The sequence below is a fragment of the Helianthus annuus genome, chromosome 5, assembly GCF_002127325.2.
Source record: "Helianthus annuus cultivar XRQ/B chromosome 5, HanXRQr2.0-SUNRISE, whole genome shotgun sequence".
In the NCBI taxonomy this organism is placed as follows: Eukaryota; Viridiplantae; Streptophyta; class Magnoliopsida; order Asterales; family Asteraceae; genus Helianthus; species Helianthus annuus.
The window spans coordinates 139919304-139940311 of NC_035437.2; the positions used below are offsets into that span (position 1 = coordinate 139919304).

At 37.5% G+C, this 21008-nt stretch overlaps 1 long non-coding RNA gene across 2 annotated transcripts; it reads right to left on the reverse strand.

Moving 5' to 3' along the window:
• Positions 1-11104: 11104 nt before the first annotated feature.
• On the reverse strand, positions 11105-20763 carry LOC110940264. 2 transcript variants are annotated; one of them, XR_002592942.2, is made up of 7 exons: positions 20405-20763; positions 18876-18960; positions 17865-18020; positions 14074-16562; positions 12545-12629; positions 11534-11689; positions 11105-11379 (listed from the first exon to the last, which is right to left on the reverse strand). It is a non-coding gene; the product is annotated as an uncharacterized LOC110940264 (long non-coding RNA). The 2 variants fall into 2 exon arrangements; XR_002592943.2 differs by having other exon boundaries at positions 11534-11694.
• Between the last annotated feature and the right edge of the window lie 245 nt (positions 20764-21008).

The following is a 21008-nucleotide window of genomic DNA, read 5'->3' on the forward strand; positions in this document are numbered from 1 at the left end:
TATATATATGTATGTAGGGTCATGATTTAGAGAAAACGGTGGAAAGTGTGAGAACGGAGAGAACACTTATGGATCGTCAGATCAAAACAATCTATGGACTAGATGACGTGGTGGCGTTTTCGTATATAAGATCACTTTTGTTAGTGTGGCGCGATTCATTAAGGGTAAAATGGTCTTTTGACTTCTCTAGACAAAACAACAAATTCACGAATGAAACGCTATTAAAATACCGCCTTAACACACATAGCACACTTCATCCTAATCTAAAACGCCATTAGATATAGAACGCCAAACTTTGTGTATAACAGATAAAGCTGAACAAACACTACTGAAAACGACGGAACTTAATTACTAGCATTTACTATAATAAAAATCGCGCCTGAAATACGTGACAAAAACTTCCTATATAAACAACCACTCAGAGCTACTAAAATCCACACCAAAACCCCAAACGCCATATTTTCCTCTATACCATTTATCTTAGAAACGCCAAAAAACCCAAATATCAAAGATTCCAAACCATGTTTCTTTTATATACACTATTTCCTCAATATAAACGCCAAAACATACAAAAACCACAAAAATTCAAAAATGCCATTTCATGGAGATTCAGTTTTGTTCTCAATAAAGTTTAGCTAAATGGGATGGACAACATTGTTAGACATCTTTCTTGACTGAGGATTAACAATGTTGTCCATCTCGTTCAGCAAAACATTATTGAGTTTTGCATGACCAAAATTAGAGGTTTTTGGTAGTTTTATTTAGTGGCATTGTTTTTTTTTTTGGTGTTTGATTTGCTTGACCGATCTTTTATTGTTTGTTACGTAACTTCGAAGTAGCATGTTATGAACAAATAGGTCGAAAAAAGAATGGAAAAATATGATGTATAAAAATGATGTAAAACGCCAAAACTGAGATCTGTCTGTGTTCTATAGGAATGAAATATACAAAACGCCAAACTACTCTACACTGGCTCTCGAAGACCATCTATGTGTGTTCTGTAAGAATGAAAAATACAAAACGCCAAACTACTCTTCACTAGCTCTCGAAGACCTTGTCGATCTTCTTTTAATTACAACATGTTTGCATGTCGATGCGTAGTGTCCATATCCTTTGCAGTTCTGACACTGTCTTTCTTTGGCCCCGGGTTTCGACTTTGATTTCTTTTTCTCGATTGTTATCTCCTGTTTAGATTTCAGGCGCTTCCGAGAACCAGAACCTTTGGATTTATACCCAACAGGGACTCTTATTGGATACTTGTCATTTTTATATTTAGCGGTTATCTCGGCAAATCTATCCCTAGTACTAGCGGGAGGAGCAACAATCTGCATATCTTGAACCTTCTTCATATAAGATTGAACATGATCCTTGTATAAGGATAGCTCCTCTTTATTACCAGATAAACGGTTCAAAGTATATTCCGTTGAAAAAATAATATCTCGCATCATACTTTGCACATCGGGATCAAGCTCGGTCATATATTCACGACTAATTGAGTATTCGGGAGAGCAATTTGGGGAAGCCTCTTTGCGGCATCTATTCAGAATGTACTGTTTGGAAATTCCCTAATGTCCTTAATTCTCAAAACATAGAATATATGTCTACATAGCAAACCAAACTGTTCAAAACGCCTGCATGAGCAACTGCATGTGCAATCAGACTTACGGAACATTACCTGAAAAACGCCAAAAACAATATCTCTATAACGCCATGCAGAGAATGTTTGTCTAAAAAATAAAAAAAAAACACATTGGATATGATAAAACGCCATTAACAGAAAACGCCATATAAAAACAAAAATCCATTGTTTACCTCAAATAAGGATGTACAAAGCTGTTGGAAGTCATTTATGTAAAACTTAACAAACCCATCGGGTTGATCTTCGTAACGTTGATTTATGCAATCCGCAATTCCAATTAGCTCAGTTTAACGTCACAAAAAATACTTTTTGTGTATATGTCAACAGCTTGGCCTTCCAACAATTGGTAATTACTCTTCAACTGAGGTCGTTTGCATCGAGAATCATGATCATTTTTCCGGTGTGTGTGACGCTGTGCTTCTATTGCAGTTTCATAATGAGTCATGAACTCAAAAAGAGTAGCTTTCGAATTGCACACTTGACCAAAAAAATGATTCTCACTCTTCGACCTCGATGTCGTTCGCATAAGACCCGTCATCTCTTCCATTCTATAGTATGCAGGGATCGAAGATTCCCTGAGTGCAAGAATATCAGATAGCCAGTCATTATCTGCTAAATTGAACCCTGCGATAACCGCTTCCCATTCTGATTCAAACTCTTCAGGTGTGAGAATATCCGTCCACACAACACCACAAATACGTTCTTTAAAATTGGTGGAATTGCAAAGCCTAACACCAACCTATGTATAACACGAAAACGCCATGCATAAAAAACATATAAAATTACACAAAGACAAAACTTAATTAAAAGAACATTAATAAGGTACAAAACGCCATGTATTTGAAAACGCAGTGTATCCTAAAACGCCAAAAGTAAAAATAAGCATACCAACCTTCAGTGAAAGTTTATGCATCACATGCCACATGCATAACTGATGTCTCGTGTCAACAAATACAACAGAAATAGCCTTCTTCATTGCTGGATCTTGGTCAATGACAACAACTTCTGGTTGAGAACCAGCAGCTTTTAGAAAAACTCTCAACAACCAAATATACGTATCAGCAGTTTCCGACGCCAATAATGCTACACCAAATGAACGGTACAAACACCCTAGAGTATCTGCATATGAAAACGCCATGAGAACTGAAACAATAATAAAAACGCTATTGCATGTAAACTAATAAAACGCCATTGCATGTAAAGTAAAAAAAACGCCATATCATGTAAACTAATAAAAACGCCATTCCATGTAAACTCATAAAACGCCAAAAAACAGAAGAAGTTGAGTAATAAAATATTACTTGTTGGAACGATACGTGGCATCAAAAGTAATCACATCACTAAACACGTGGTAATTTCGTTTGGCTTGATCGTCACACCAAAAAAGTCCCTTCAAATGATTTTCTTCATCTGTGAAGTAATCATACGAAAAATTATGTCACACCCCCAAAATACCACATGCGGAACCCCCGCGAGGCGTGTGACGTACCAGGATCTAGCCACCAATCACATTGAACTAACCATAATATGTTTAACAAATTTCCATTCATTAAATAAAACATCCATAGAACATAATCCAAATTAAATAGTGAAAGCGGAAGCAAATAATAATTCATTGTTTAAGTGTTTCAAAGCCCAATGTATATGAATTCAGTAAACAAGACATGCATAGCCCAACACTGCGACCCATGACCACTCCAGCCATCCAGATAGCAAGTTCCCATCCAAATTACCTAACGACCTGCGAGCATACAACAAGTGTATCAGACAAAGCTGGTGAGTTCATAGTTTTATGAAAACGTTGGTTACCAAGTGTTTAGTTTAATCCGTTGAATTTAATGTTGATAATATCCCGAATACAAGACGGCTCCTGATTATTTTTCCCTTTCTCCAACGCTCCTATCAAAGCATTGGTCATGACTAGGTCATTAGTTCACACCCGTCCTCTCAGGTATGGGGTGAGGTTGCCAAACCTAAGTAGCGCTACCAACTAATACCCTGTTACCTCTCAGGTAACAAACAACAAGGAAGGACTTTAATGGTGATAGGATGAGTATATTATCCAACATTCCAGATTTACTCAAAAGACATATTCCTCTCAGGAATACCCATGATTTACCCAAAACCTATCCCTCTCAGGGACACCCACTGACTGTCCCAACCACCGGGACGCATGCTCTAGAGGAATGAACTCACCTTTGATTTGCTCGGTATGTTTTATCACCCTTCCAGTTAGTCAACCAACCCTACCGTGGTTACCAGTAACAATCAGTTTCAAGATTTATCAATTAAGTCATGTATTTCAGAGATTACATTTACCACAAGTATCACAGTACATCACATAACACATACTCAGTTCCCATCCCATGCATGACATACAAATATCTCACAAGCAACCATTAAACATCCTAATTTGTTCCACATATAACAGTTTCATTGGACATAAACATGTAGCATTCACAGACCATACATCATCACCTGTTAATCTATCATGCCATTGTTTCATTGTACAGACTTGTCGGATCATAACACAAACATGAAAATATATCAATCATTTAAACCACCACACCCTATAATCGTTTCACATCAACAGCCTATTACCGAAACCCTAATTATGACGATCTTGACCCGGTTAACCATTAAATCAGAACACACAATTTCACTGTACATAATCACACAGATGTAGTTAACACTTATCCCACAATCTTCATCTAAAATCAAACAATGCATCAGTATATCACGAATTCAGGATTTCATATATGCAATCATCGCACTCATGATCATAGCAATCAAGACACCAAACATAGCAACCAACCAAATGATTACAAAGTAACAGCCGAATTTGATGGGACACTTACCGAGATATTGAAGCACTAGATTGTTCGAAATGGAGGACTTCAAGGACCCAAGGTCGCCGTCGCATAGAGAGAGAGAGTTCTAGGATTTCTTTTGTGATAAAACAGTTACGTGTGATTTATTTACAAGGGTTATGTTTATGACTTTGGGCCGAACAACCTGGGCCGAGGCCCCTTAATGACGAAAAACCATCTATGGCGAAAGACCCTATCTTTCATCATAAGGTGGTTAGCGAAAGTCCCAGACTCTCGTCGAGACGAGTATGAGACGAAAAACTTTACCAATACGTTCCAAAACCTTGAATGGCCTAACACAACGTGGATTAAACTTGTCGCGCTTACCGAAACGCACCACACCTTTCCAGGGCGAGACTTTCAACAAAACACGGTCGCCTACAGCGAACTCCAAGGGTTTCCTATGCTTGTCAGCGTAGCTATTCTGACGGTCGCGCGCCGCCGCCATATGGTTTCTGATCTGTACAATCTTTTCAGAAGTTTCAAGAACAAGTTACGGACCTGTGACCTGGCTGTCACCCACCTCAACCCAACAAAGAGGAGAACGACATTTCCGGCCGTACAACGCTTCAAATGGAGCTGCCTGGATGCTAGTGTGATAACTGTTGTTGTAGGAGAACTCGATCAGCGGAAAATGTTTCTCCCAGCCCTTACCAAAATCAATCACACATGCTCACAGCATTTCTTCAAGTGTCTGGATAGTGCGCTCACTCAGCCCTTATCCATTTCCTTGATCGCAAGGAATTACGCAGATTTCGTGAGGCGCTCAACGATCACCCAGATGGTATCGTTTCCGTTTTGAGTTCTCGGCAAACCAGTGTCGAAATCCATAGCAATCTGCTCCCATTTCCATAAGGGTATTTCTGGTTGTTGCAGCAGGCCTGAGGGTTTTTGATACTCGACCTTGACTTTCACGCACGTCAAACACTTACTCACGTACGTCGCGATGTCAGCTTTCATCTTTGGCCACCAATACAAGACTTTGATGTCCTGATACATCTTATATGAACCTGGGTGAACAGAGTATCGAGACTTGTGCGCTTCGTCCATCACAAGTTCCCTAAGATTTCTAAACAAAGGAACCTATATCCGTTCCATAAAATAGTATATGCCGTCGGATCTCTTTTCAAGTCGTTTCTCCCTACCCCGCAAATACTCAGCTTCCACGTTTTCTTCCCTCAATGCTTCAGTCTGAGCCAAACGGATCTGATCAGGAAGATTCGAGTGAATAGTGAGTTGTAAGGCTCGCACACGCTTTGGCTTCGATTCCTTTCTACTAAGGGCATCAGCTACCACATTAGCTTTACCCGGGTGATACTTGATTGCGCAGTCGTAGTCGTTCAAGAGTTCTACCCGGCGACGCAGTCACATATTCAATTCCTTTTGGTCGAAAATATGCTGAAGGCTCCTGTGATCGGTGTAGATGGTGCATTTGGTACCGTACAGATAATGCCTCCAGATTTTCAACGCAAAAATCACAGCTCCCAGCTCCAAGTCGTGAGTCATGTAATTCTTCTTATGAATCTTTGTTAGGATCTGAGTTTGGATTGATTGTGATTTGTGTTTGAATTTAGATGAACAAATGAAAGAGTAGTGCAGCGGAATTTAAATGGAAGCAAACTTTTCACAATCAAACAGAAGAAATGCTTTCAAGCATACATTTTCACCACTGAATCAAATGATTAAATTTAATTTTAAACTCCGATTACAATGTATGTATGTATGATATGCAAACTCCCCCTCAGCCCGAGCTCAGTGTTTGTTCGTGCAGAAAGAAGATGGTGAAAGAGCTAACAGAACAGTAAAGAGTACTGTTCTATTTATAGGCACTTGCAAACCACTGAGCATCTAAGCTGATGTCACCATGAAAGTGACATCTAACCTCCTAACAAACTCTAACCTCTGATCTATACAAGCACTGCTATGCTAACTACTGATATTACATTTCATTACATAAAGCAAATATGAACTGCTGCTGCATCCTTCCACTGCTATGAACCCAACAATACTTGTCATGATCAGCAGTGCTTGAACCAAGGCAGTAGATTGAGCAGCAGAGCTTTAGTTCTTCAATCAGACTTTGACTTGATCAGCAGTTGTAGGTCAGCAATTTGCATGATCAGCAGATAGGAGGTCTGCAGATGTTGAAACCACTTTCAAGGGGAGTGATTTGCAATCAAACATCTGTTTATTCTGGATCCACTGCCCTGATCCAGTTTTGGCTTTCATTATCTGTTCCTTTGGTAGGGTTCAATCCCAACAATCTCCCAGTGGAACAGATAATGCCAAAACTCTTCATTATTGTAGATCTTTATTGCCTCAACAAAAGTTCCCTTATTTGCCCTTTGAATCGCAATTCAAAAGTTAAGGCATCTGTATCATCATCATCCCTGCTAAGTGGAAGATCAAGGAGATCCTGCAAATCTTCAAGACTCAGGCCAAGAGCTTGTTCTCTTGTTAATTTCTTCACTTCGCCATCAGACCTAATCATAGTCAATACGTGGGTCTGTTTGTCAGTTTGCCACTTTTGTACTTTTGAGCCTGATGGGTTTCTTGGGAGATTTTTATTTGTAGAGGAATTTGGTGATGCTGGCCTGTTCATGACTGGCTGAGCAGTTCTTGCAGATTGCTCTAGTTCAGATTCTTCTTTCAACATTAGAATAATGCCCTTTTTCACAATGTCATTTCCAGCAATTAAATCTCGAACTGTTTCAGCACCCAACTGGCTTTGACTCCTTCTTTTGTAGATAGCAGCACCAGTAGGAGCAGTGGTTCGTTTGGCTTGCAGCTTTGGTTGTCTTTTTGAAACCTCTGCTTTGGAATAGTCAGGTTTTTGTGGAGCTGTTGGATCTTTCTTCCTGAGCTCCTCCAACCTTTTATAGGTGGCCCTGACCCTAGCTTCTCCCCACTTTGACACAGAATTCTTTGACCCATTATCAGCAGTGATTAGCTCCTCTTTCATTCTCTTCAACTCTAGTGCCTTTTCAGCTTCAAACTGTTTGAATTTTTCGGGGGGGAGTCTGCTGGACATCATTTTTTATCATTTCATGAATCCTGGCTACTTCTTTTTCAAGCTCAGGAATGGTCCAGTTTTTATACATGTGTTTCTCCCCCTTGTATTTCTTGTAGGTCATGATATTTTCAAAGTAGTCTTTTCTTAGGGTCTCATCTGCCCTTTCTGAAATTTGTTGACTAACATTTTTGGCAAATTGTTCCATTGATCTGACCTGTGTAAGGAGAAACTGATAGTTTTGCTGAAATTCCCTATCAGATTTCCCTTGTTTGTTTTTGTTAGCGATATCCTCTGCTTGTTTGGCTTTGATTTCCAAATATTCTTCAATGTTGTTTGGCTTGGGATATCCTCTAACTGAAGGCAAGCTCCTTTTGGCAGGGTTGTCCTCATAGTAGAAAGATTTGATTTCATCTCTAACTGCTATGAGTTCTAAAGGAAACACAACACCTGCAGGAGGTAATGGCTTTTGAATTTGAGTTGAAGAGAAAGGAATGGGTTTTGAAACTGTGACAAGTGCTTGGGATTTTGAAGCTGTTGGTGGTGGTGATGGAGAATCATCATCTGATATGATAACCCTTCTCCTTTTTATTTTAGGAGAGGCAGATGATGTTTTGGGTGGATCAGTGGAAGTGATTTGAGTGGCAGTGGTTTGTGACTGACTAACAGCTGTTGAAACAATTGGTGTTTCAACCACTGTTGTCATTACAGCAGATGTTATAACATCTGATGTCTTCTGCTTTATGGCAGGAAGTGATGGTAGAGATGTTGTTTTTGGTGGTGATAAGGCAGTGGTAGTGGTGTGTGTTGAAGTGGTGTGTGTTAAAGTGAGAGCAGTTGTTGTAACAACTGAGGTACCAACAGATGTTGGTACAACAGAGGTTGCAACAGCTGTTTGGGTGGAGATTTGATGTTGGTGGCATTTGGATGGTGGTTTTGGAGTATGCTTTTGAAAACTGGATGGTGTGGATTTGGGTTTCCTTACTTTTCTAGTAAGATTTCTTTTTGGAACAGGATTTTGATCATCCTTTTCACCAGAGCAACCCTGTTCATTCAGCTTCATGAAAGCTCTCTTCTCCCCATTCCACCTTGACTGATCCTTTGCCGCTCTGGGTCACATCAACCTTCTTGCTTCCATCTGGCAAGGGAATTTCTCTGAGCATTGCATCTTTTTCTGTATCAAGACATAGCCCATTATCAATCCCTTTCTTTATCCACTCCTTAATTTTCTCCCCCTTTTTGGCATTATCTGAGGGGATTTCATCAATTAAGAGAACTGTCGGAGGAGCAGTGCCAGTGGTTGTCAACAGATGGGCCTTGAGAGCCTTAATGTCATCCTTTGTATCTTTGTACCTGGACTCCATTACATTTTTGAGCTCTTGAACATGTTTTTCATGCTGCTGCTCAGCCATCTGGTGTTGTTGGCGGAGAAATGGTTGAAAAAAGATTCCAGAGCTCATTTGTAACATCTGCTGGTGGTGGAGCAGGTGCTTGAGGTGGAACAGCAGTGGATTGTACCATTTGAACTGTCAACAACTGATGCAACATGTCTTTGATTTCTACAACAGTTGTATCCAGTTTTTCAACGCGTTCCGTCTATTCCTGGTACTTTAAATCATCACCCAATTTAATGGGATCATCTGATTTCCCACTAGCAGTGGTTTTATCAGATGTTGAGGTAGGGAGTGTACTCCAAACATCAACAACTGATGCTCCTTTTTCTTGGTACTGGGGTCTTCTTCCATCAACACTTGATAATCTTTTGATGGAACCAGTGGTTAATATAAACTCACTAGCAGATAACAGAGATGTTATGGAAGGAATTGCCTCCAAGGAAGTCTTATTGATGTAACCATTGTCCAGGTGTAAACCTGTAGGTTCAACACTTGTAGTGGCTGCTTCACTTGGAATACCACCAAGAGTTACTTGTAACTCAAGGGGTGTAACCTCCTCAGGTTGTGTTGGTGGGTTAGCAAAGATTGATACATCAGGCCCAGTCTTTTGTTGAGGTATGTTCTCATGGATAGGTGATTGAGAAGGACTGGTTTGTGCCAGGTTCAGATCAATTGCATCCAACAGTAGTTTGGTGTTTGGTGGAATTGGGGATGTGAAGGTAGGTTTAGAAAGCGAAATTGCCCCGGGTTGGGTTGTGGAGGATGGAAACGAGTGCTTCCAGAGCCTCATGATGTGGTGACCCTGTTTGTACAACCTGTTCTTTTTGTGAAGAGACAGGAGGAGTTTCAGGTATGGGTTGAGATATTTCTACCAACTGCTGTGAGGAAGTAGCAGCAGTGGTTTGTTGTGACTTTTGTGCTGTCACAGGCAGTTGCTCTGGTATCTCATCCTCCAGAGTTGCCTTTTTGATAGGTTTGGGGGGGTTTTTGATTTTTCTTTTTCGGTGGTTTTTTGGTGATTTTAGGTGTGGGTTTCAAGGCAGTTGTTTGGCTACCTTGATCACCTTGACCAGTGGGCTCAACAGAAGATACCTGAGGAGCTTGTGTTTTGCAAGGTGTTGACATTCTTGTGTTTTGCAAGGTGTTGACATTCTTGTAAATGTTTCAGACGTTAAGCTTTTTATTTGAAAAGAGTCACCTTGATTTACTACCGCAATATCATTCTTACTGATTTTTTTCTCAAAATAATAGCTTATAAATCTTGGAAACAGTAAGAATGATTTCGTTTCAACATTTTTAACCAAATCATTGAAGATTACCTTGGAATAGTTGAAATTCTCTCCTTGTAAAATAGCATATCCCAAGTTTTGAATCTTCAGTGGGATTTCATTAAAAGAGGTGGTTTTATTTGAAACACACGCGAGGAGGGTATGGAATAAAAATCTTGTTGCAGGAGGGAAGAAGCCTTTTTCTAAGGTATCCCTCTTCATCTTTGTGTCTGCATACCCTCGCTCAATGAAGTCAATTTTTAACTCGTTTTTAGGGAAAGAATTTGTACCTTCCAGATCAGCGAGCTGAAAGATCTCAGATATGGATTGCGGTGTTATTCGGACTGCTTTCTTCTGCAGAGTAGAGTTGATGGCTATGACATCTTCTCCTTGTTTTTCAAGGGTACAATTTTTCCAAAACTCTCTCTGAGTTTGTAGGTAAATGAGTGCATCAACGGTTAACAAAGTTTTGTACTTTGATGCGTTGATTATATCAAGGATGGAGTCAAATATATCGATGGTGCCGGGTTTTGTGAGAAGACCCAGTAGATTATGAGACGGTTTGTGTGGAATTTCGGTGGAGGTAGCCTTTCGAGAGGCCCCTTTGGAAGCTTTTGCGGATGACTTCGATTTTGTCATTTTGAAGATGAGAATCGAAGATGAGAATGTGGAGAAATTTGATGGAATGGATTGGAAACTGCTTTGAGAAGAGAATTTTTAAGAATTCAATTCGACAGTGAAACCCTGTTTGGGTTTTGAAAGGGGGTTTTATTGATGAAAAGTGAATGCTGACGTGGCAGCGGTTACAAAAGGTCTGACCACTAAGTACTGTCCGCATGCCATCCCCTGGTGAAGTGAAGGACAGTACTTTTGAACAGTACAGTTTGTGAAAACAACTGGTGAAGACAGTAGTTGTAATGGTGTTACGCCCAAAATTTCATCTTCCTAAATGTGATATTATCATACTATAATTTAACAAAAATCGGGCATGACCCGTCCATAAAACGAGCATACCCCTGTTTTAAACATAAACAAACTAGATACAATTCTACAATTCATTCAACAAGATACTACTAAAAACCAATACAACAAATTTTGGTTCAAAAACATTTGAACAAGCTAGCGGAAGCGTTTGGTATGACATAACATGAACACGCGCTCGCTCCGATTCTCCAAGTCGCCTGAATTGAGGATTTACCTACATTCAATCAACAAAGCTTTAAAAAGTTAGTCATTTACTTATTTACTTATAAAATCGTCACTTTAGTTCCATTCGTGTATGTGCTTTCATTTCTCTCATGCATTCGATTACCCAATTAAATGGGTATGACATATATTTTCAAACAACTAACCCGTTGGTAGATGATGACGACCAAACATAAAATGTTGTATAAACTAAAACGTCCATAGCATATTCTAACCGCATAAGTTACTTCAATCCGATTATCCTTTCAACATTCAACCGTTTCATTATTATATCAACACTTCGAAAGTCCGACATTCATAACCTGCACTTTCAAACATACTCAATAATAACTTGGTTAGCCAAACCCGTAATCTCAACATATTCATTTACTACATCTTCATAAAAAGGACGTCAACCATTTAAATGCATCCAATTAACTTATATTCCAAACCCAAGGGCATTATTAGTAACGCTATTTCTCAAATGCATCCAAATCATGCATTCGCACATACTTGCACACATACAAACTTACAATCATACACATCTACATACCTAATATACATTTAATCATACCTACAATCATGTATTCATATCTACGTGTTCCGTACGTATTTTTGTATACATTTACATGTAATACATGTCCAACTTCATTACATACATCTATCACACTCTTATATAAATTACATGAGGCTTAGACTTGGGTTTACAACTTATAATCGTCAAGGAAACACTCGAAATCATGTTTGGGAGGCCCGTCGTAGTTCACGGATAATATACCGAAGCCTACGGCGCATAAATCACATAAATAATATTTTTGACAGAACCTTCACCCGGCCGTGTCAGTTCACCACCCGGCCGTGTCAACTCTGCACTGTTCCTAGCCATTAATCCTTACCGAAACGGACATAACTCTCTCATTTTTCATCCGTTTTGCGTCACGTTTCTTCCTACATGATTGTAATTTAATATTCTATCATGTGATCTTGAAGTCCAACATCCGAGTTAAGGAATTTCTTAACTTATACATATTCGGCTTGTTATTCATCTATGAATTATTCGACCCATTCGTGCATTTATCGAAATAATCTATTGATTTGACCTCAACTTCATATGAACTTAATAATTAAAACATTATATTACTTAAACAACTAAAGAAGTGATTATAGAAATCACTTACCTTGAGTACTCCAATAAGTGTATTTGTCACCTTGCCTTATCTTGACCCGTTATCCTCCTATGCTTGAGCTCTCCTTGACACGTTCCTATTATCTCATTCCATTACATCCATTCAATAGTTAGTATACGTAATCATACGCACCACTAATCACACTTCTATTCACGTCTCAATCGCTTAACGAGTTCAACATGTATCACAATACTACAATGCTAATCAATCTAACAATTTATCATTCCATCATCACAAAAGTCATACATGAGCTTCTAGCATGCATAATTATGTATTTACATCATGTTCATTATTGTTTCAAAATTCCATACTTAGAATGATAACATTTTCTAAGTTAGGCAACTTGTTTCATACATTAAACATTTCATACCATTTCTTAACACCTTGGTTTTTACACATCCATTCTACTATTTTCTATCAACAACCCGTTTCAACCCGTTGGTGCAATCATATGCATAGACTAGTTGGTAAGTGTTTTAGACACTTAAAAGAATCAAATAACTTACTAATAATTTATTAAAATCAGTAGTTCATGATTCATACAAGTGTGCATAAAAATACAACTATTTTTACTTAATATTTATACTAAAAATGTGCAACAACTTTCTGCGCAGCAGCTGTTCACGACACATTTTAACCCATTTATCTTCTGATTCAGTTCTTCATGTTCAAATATGAAATGATCTACACTCAGAGACCTTTCTAAGCATATAAAGATCGTAACAATCGGACGTTCCTATGATTTTATATGAATTTTACAAAATCAGCACAGAAGCTGAAATGCTTCCAAACAGCTTGCTGTCAAAACAGTATTGCCGACTTTGGGCACTGTTTTGGCCTGTTTAACATCCGAATTCAACAAACATGTTCAAACACAAAACGTAATATGTTTAAATAGCTTTTTGAGCATATAAGGCTCGACCTCACAGGTCCTTCCTATGATTTTATATGATTTTTGCAAAATTGTTGCGCAACAAATTTTAATCCTAATCAGCTTTGTTACTCGATACACATAGCATGTTATTTTGTACACAACATCATCACTAAGCACTTTTCATACTTGTAATACATAATCGCCTTCATTACTATTTAATTAACATTCCATACAAGTGATAACACACACTAACCTATACTAGGCATTTTATCAAACACTTGGTGTGCAATCTACTTTCCAAGCATAGTGTACAAGTGGTTTAAGCATGTTCTTCCCAAATTCATCTCATGAACCATTACATTCAAACAAAATCATATTGTCACCTACATCATATTACTATCAAAACCTAATTCATAACACATGCATCAACATAATCAAAATCATCACTAAACACATGTTCATCATAGTCTTTCTCATACTCATAAACATGGTTTCCTTCTAAATCCCTAAGATTACTAAAATTCAGCCATGATTCGATTTAAACATGATAACATTAGCAAGTATTCATGCCAATTTTTGATCGAATTCATACATTCATCAAAACCCACTTCACGGTTGTTCTCCAAAACTGAGAATCGAGACATACCTTATGATCCCCTTGTGATGGTGATCATTAATCCATGAGAATTCATGAATTTGAGCCTTGAATCATCCCTTAATTTGAAGCTTTTTTTGAAGAACTAGGGCTTGGCTTCTTGAAGCCCCTGTACGTTCGAGAACACACACGAATTGTGTGTTGTGTGTGTTTATTTTTTTTATTTTAATAACTCAACTTCCATTTTACTCCAATTAGTCCCTCATGTTGGCACTTAGAACACATTTGGCATAACTCTCTCCATTTAATAGTTTTGCCATATACTTAAGTAGGTTAATTAGCCTAGTTATTTATTTCATGATGTGTCTTATATGGACATACGACAAATATAAACATTCGGGTTTTGGGGTGTTACAAGTCTACCCCTCTTAAATAAGGTTTCGTCCCCGAAACCTTTTTCATTTAAAATTAAACCAATTCTACTCTTACCCCTTTCAAGTTGTTCATTCACAATACTTATGTTAGATTCTGCTCCAGAGCTCTTATTAGTGTCTTTCACTTCATATTGCTAGTTTCTAGCACATATTATCCCTAGCATTTTATTCATCGAATTTATTCCAATTGTATGCAGTTATTAACCATACATACTAAGTCTATGGCTTGTTTCTAACATCCTATTTAAGCATATTACATTTGTATATTTACTAATTGAAATAAGTCGGTTTATTTCATTCTACTCATACATCATATGATATCTTTCATTTTGTTCACTATGAGCCATCCTAAACATTCCCTTACTATCGTTACTTCCGATTATCCTTAAGCTCATAGGAGGGGTCGATATATTATCATACGCATATTACAATCATTTAAAGACTTATTGTTACAATCAAAATCACCCTTCTTAAACTCTCTTATCCATACTTAACACAAAAATTAAGCATTATTTCCATGGTTACTATCGTTATTTATGCCATGCGTATCTTTTCTACAGTGTCTTGTTCAAATGAACATGGCCAACAAGCCAAGCATCAAGGTTCGTATTTCTTAACGGTACTTGTCATCACTTACATTCTATTAGAATTACCACAGTTACAGGCATTCATGTTCTATACCACTTGACGATCATTACGAACATTTTGAAAGTCATTCTACATCTTTGCATTACGGTTTGTATATATATATATTCTATTCTAACACATCAGCCTCTAGTCGAGTCATAACCTCCTATTTAAGTTATGACTCTTTTTATACACATCTGACGGAAGTAAATTCCATTGATTCGTTATCCATACCTTACGATGATCATTCCTTTCCGGTTAGTGACATTGCGTCTCCATTCTTCAAGCTCACCTATGAGCATGAAACTTGACAAATCATATCATTAACTACCGAGTTCAAATGGCGGTTGCCATCTGACCCGTATGTCCCATTTATCCTTTCTACCATTCTTGCTTACAACACATTTACATAAATATAATCATGTATATATATATACAAAAGTTTAAACATAATTTGGATCATATCACTTAAGGAATATTTATTTGTTTTGGTATGTAATCACTTCACATTCGAATATCTTCCTTCTTATCATTCCTTTGTTCATTTGCATTACATTTACTTATATGTCTTGTTTGACGTAATCATGGTCAAACTATTGACCCTTCTTATGTAGACTAGTTTTCGCCTTTTTATACCTTAAGTCCGCTTCGCGGATTTGAACATTGCATTCATGCCTTTCATTCCTTTAATCCGTCTCGCGGATTCAAGCAGTGCATCCATATCTTTCATTCCTTGAATCCGTCTCGCGGATTCAAGCATCGCATTCGTATCTTTCATTCCTTGAATCCGTCTCGCGGATTCAAGCATCGCATTCGCATATTTCATTCCTTGTATCCGTCTCGCGGATTCAAGCATCGCATTCGCATATTTCATTCCTTGAATCCGTCTCGCGGATTCAAGCATTGCATTCGCATATTTCATTCCTTGAATCCGTCTCGCGGATTCAAGCATTGCATTCGCATATTTCATTCCTTGAATCCGTCTCGCGGATTCAAGCATTGCATTCGCATATTTCATTCCTTGAATCCGTCTTGCGGATTCAAGCATTGCATTCACATATTTCATTCCTACAAAGTACTCTCAATCCCCCGAGAGTCTTACTAACCATTTCACCCACACGCCCAGCTGCTACCAAACTCTATCGGACATACCTGTAATAATTATCACGGTCTCACGAACTTCATACGTTTCTTGTGTATTGGCCAGGTACACATTCCACGTACTAGTTTCGTGTCTTCGCGTAATTGTCACCTTATGTCCGAAGAATTCAGTTTCGGCTCGTGTAACATTTTCAAAAATTATTTACCATGTCGTTATCATAATTTGTTCAAAATTTTTTATTTCACTTGCTTAACCATACCATTTCATACGCCCATACGTTAGGTTTACGTACCTGGGGTCAATTTGTTTCATTACTTGCCTCGATGCCGGTCCTAGACCGCATTCACGGATCATCTCTTCCAACAATTGCGCTTACCCTTCACAAAACATTTAACACATTAGTATCATCGTCATCATTAACGTTGCTTGCATCAGCCATCTACACAATGTCATGTTTACATTTAATACGGATCATAAGCTTTCAACACATCATAGTTCATTAGTCCATATTACTTATTTACATTCTTACATTTCGAGCTTCACTTCATACATTCGTCTTTTGTTTCATACCATTACGCACAACCATTCACTATCAATTTGTTCTATCCCTACACGGCTTACTTAGTCTCATAAGAACTCAATGGAACCATGAATCGGGCTTCCGGGATGGACGGTTAGTTAAAATTATGAAAACTTGAAATTTCAGCGGACTGAAATTATGTAAGCCGTCGGCGACGGATAAGATGCCCGTCGGCGACGGGCTTTTAAAAAGGGCGTCGGCCAGAGTTCCCGTAAGCAGTTAAATAGGGCGTCGGCCCAAAAAGGGGCGTCGGTGACGGATAACATCCCGTCGGCGACGGCCTCACGTTTACTAAAATCGCTGCATTCTTTGTTTTGAGCTTATTAATCGTTTTTCGGTTCGGTCCAGCCATACGGTCCCTGAACTTCTCGTTTAACCTCCAACTTTACTTCCCGTATATATATATATATATATATATATATATATATATATATATATATATATATATATATATATATCTATATATATATATATATATATATATATATATATATATATATATATATATAGCTTAAATATTTACATCATACTCGTATTAAACGAATACTTAAAATTTTACCTCATTGGCGACCTCGGAGCGAGCACACACTTTTGCACGAGCCTTCGGTTTGAGTTCAAGCACTATTACTCTTGCTCGAATCCCTCAAACCTAGGCTCTGATACCAACTTGTTACGCCCAAAATTTCATCTTCCTAAATGTGATATTATCATACTATAATTTAACAAAAATCGGGCATGAGTCGTCCATAAAACGAGCATACCCCTGTTTTAAACATAAACAAACTAGATACAATTCTACAATTCGTTCAACAAGATACTACTAAAAACCAATACAACAAATTTTGGATAAAAAACATTTGAACAAGCTAGCGGAAGCGTTTGGTATGACATAACATGAACACGCGCTCGCTCCGATTCTCCAAGTCGCCTGAATTGAGGATTTACTTACATTCAATCAACAAAGCTTTAAAAAGTTAGTCATTTACTTATTTACTTATAAAATCGTCACTTTAGTTCCATTCGTGTATGTGCTTTCATTTCTCTCATGCATTCGATTACCCAATTAAATAGGTATGACATATATTTTCAAACAACTAACCCGTTGGTAGATGATGACGACCAAACATAAAATGTTGAATAAACTAAAACGTCCATAGCATATTCTAACCGCATAAGTTACTTCAATCCGATTATCCTTTCAACATTCAACCGTTTCATTATTATATCAACACTTCGAAAGTCCGACATTCATAACCTGCACTTTCAAACATACTCAATAATAACTTGGTTAGCCAAACCCGTAATCTCAACATATTCATTTACTACATCTTCATAAAAAGGACGTCAACCATTTAAATGCATCCAATTAACTTATATTCCAAACCCAAGGGCATTATTAGTAACGCTATTTCTCAAATGCATCCAAATCATGCATTCGCACATACTTGCACACATGCAAACTTACAATCATACACATCTACATACCTAATATACATTTAATCATACCTACAATCATGTATTCATATCTACGTGTTCCGTACGTATTTTTGTATATATTTACATGTAATACATGTCCAACTTCATTACATACATCTATCACACTCTTATATAAATTACATGAGGCTTAGACTTGGGTTTACAACTTATAATCGTCAAGGAAACACTCGAAATCATGTTTGGGAGGCCCGTCGTAGTTCACGGATAATATACCGAAGCCTACGGCGCATAAATCACATAAATAATATTTTTGACAGAACCTTCACCCGGCCGTGTCAGTTCACCACCCGGCCGTGTCAACTCTGCACTTTTCCTAGCCATTAATCCTTACCGAAACGGACATAACTCTCTCATTTTTCATCCGTTTTGCGTCACGTTTCTTCCTACATGATTGTAATTTAATATTCTATCATGTGATCTTGAAGTCCAACATCCGAGTTAAGGAATTTCTTAACTTATACATATTCGGCTTGTTATTCATCTATGAATTATTCGACCCATTCGTGCATTTATCGAAATAATCTATTGATTTGACCTCAACTTCATATGAACTTAATAATTAAAACATTATATTACTTAAACAACTAAAGAAGTGATTATAGAAATCACTTACCTTGAGTACTCCCATAAGTGTATTTGTCACCTTGCCTTATCTTGACCCGTTACCCTCCTATGCTTGAGCTCTCCTTGACACGTTCCTATTATCTCATTCCATTACATCCATTCAATAGTTAGTATACGTAATCATACGCACCACTAATCACACTTCTATTCACGTGTCAATCGCTTAACGAGTTCAACATGTATCACAATACTACAATGCTAATCAATCTAACAATTTATCATTCCATCATCACAAAAGTCATACATGAGCTTCTAGCATGCATAATTATGTATTTACATCATGTTCATTATTCTTTCAAAATTCCATACTTAGAATGATAACATTTTCTAAGTTAGGCAACTTGTTTCATACATTAAACATTTCATACCATTTCTTAACACCTTGGTTTTTACACATCCATTCTACTATTTTCTATCAACAACCCGTTTCAACCCGTTGGTACAATCATATGCATAGACTAGTTGGTAAGTGTTTTAGACACTTAAAACAATTAAATAACTTACTAATAATTTATTAAAATCAGTAGTTCATGATTCATACAAGTGTGCATAACAATACAACTATTTTTACTTAATATTTATACTAAAAATGTGCAGCAACTTTCTGCGCAGCAGCTATTCACGACACATTTTAACCCATTTATCTTCTGATTCAGTTCTTCATGTTCAAATATGAAATGATCTACACTCAGAGACCTTTCTAAGCATATAAAGATCGTAACAATCGGACGTTCCTATGATTTTATATGATTTTTACAAAATCAGCACAGAAGCTGAAATGCTTCCAAACAGCTTGCTGTCAAAACAGTGTTGCCGACTTTGGGCACTGTTTTGGCCTGTTTAACATCCGAATTCAACAAACATGTTCAAACACAAAACGTAATATGTTTAAATAGCTTTTTGAGCATATAAGGCTCGACCTCACAGGTCCTTCCTATGATTTTATATGATTTTTGCAAAATTGTTGCGCAACAAATTTTAATCCTAATCAGCTTTGTTACTCGATACACATAGCATGTTATTTTGTACACAACATCATGACTAAGCACTTTTCATACTTGTAATACATAATCGCCTTCATTACTATTTAATTAACATTCCATACAAGTGATAACACACACTAACCTATACTAGGCATTTCATCAAACACTTGGTGTGCAATCTACTTTCCAAGCATAGTGTACAAGTGGTTTAAGCATGTTCTTCCCAAATTCATCTCATGAACCATTACATTCAAACAAAATCATATTGTCACCTACATCATATTACTATCAAAACCTAATTCATAACACATGCATCAACATAATCAAAATCATCACTAAACACATGTTTATCATAGTCTTTCTCATACTCATAAACATGGTTTCCTTCTAAATCCCTAAGATTACTAAAATTCAGCCATGATTCGATTTAAACATGATAACATTAGCAAGTATTCATGCCAATTTTTGATCGAATTCATACATTCATCAAAACCCACTTCACGGTTGTTCTCCAAAACTGAGAATCGAGACATACCTTATGATCCCCTTGTGATGGTGATCATTAATCCATGAGAATTCATGAATTTGAGCCTTGAATCATCCCTTAATTTGAAGCTTTTTTTGAAGAACTAGGGCTTGGCTTCTTGAAGCCCCTGTACGTTCGAGAACACACACGAATTGTGTGTTGTGTGTGTTTATTTTTTTATTTTAATAACTCAACTTCCATTTTACTCCAATTAGTCCCTCATGTTGGCACTTAGAACACATTTGGCACAACTCTCTCCATTTAATAGTTTTGCCATATACTTAACTAGGTTAATTAGCCTAGTTATTTATTTCATGATGTGTCTTATATGGACATACGACAAATATAAACATTCGGGTTTTGGGGTGTTACAAATGGTAATGGAGGATAGTGGATGCTTTTCACTATCAGTAGATAGCTCAGCAGTGGATGCAACACTAATTATGACCATCAGTGGTTAGCAAAGGAAAATGAGAACAAGGGATGACTTTCAGCAGTGGACAGACTTTTGTAGTAGCACAGACTTTTGAACCCATCAGTGGTTATGGCAGACTTTTAGGATTTTAATGAAAAATTCATTTTTAGCTATTTTTAAGGATAGATTTTTGATTTT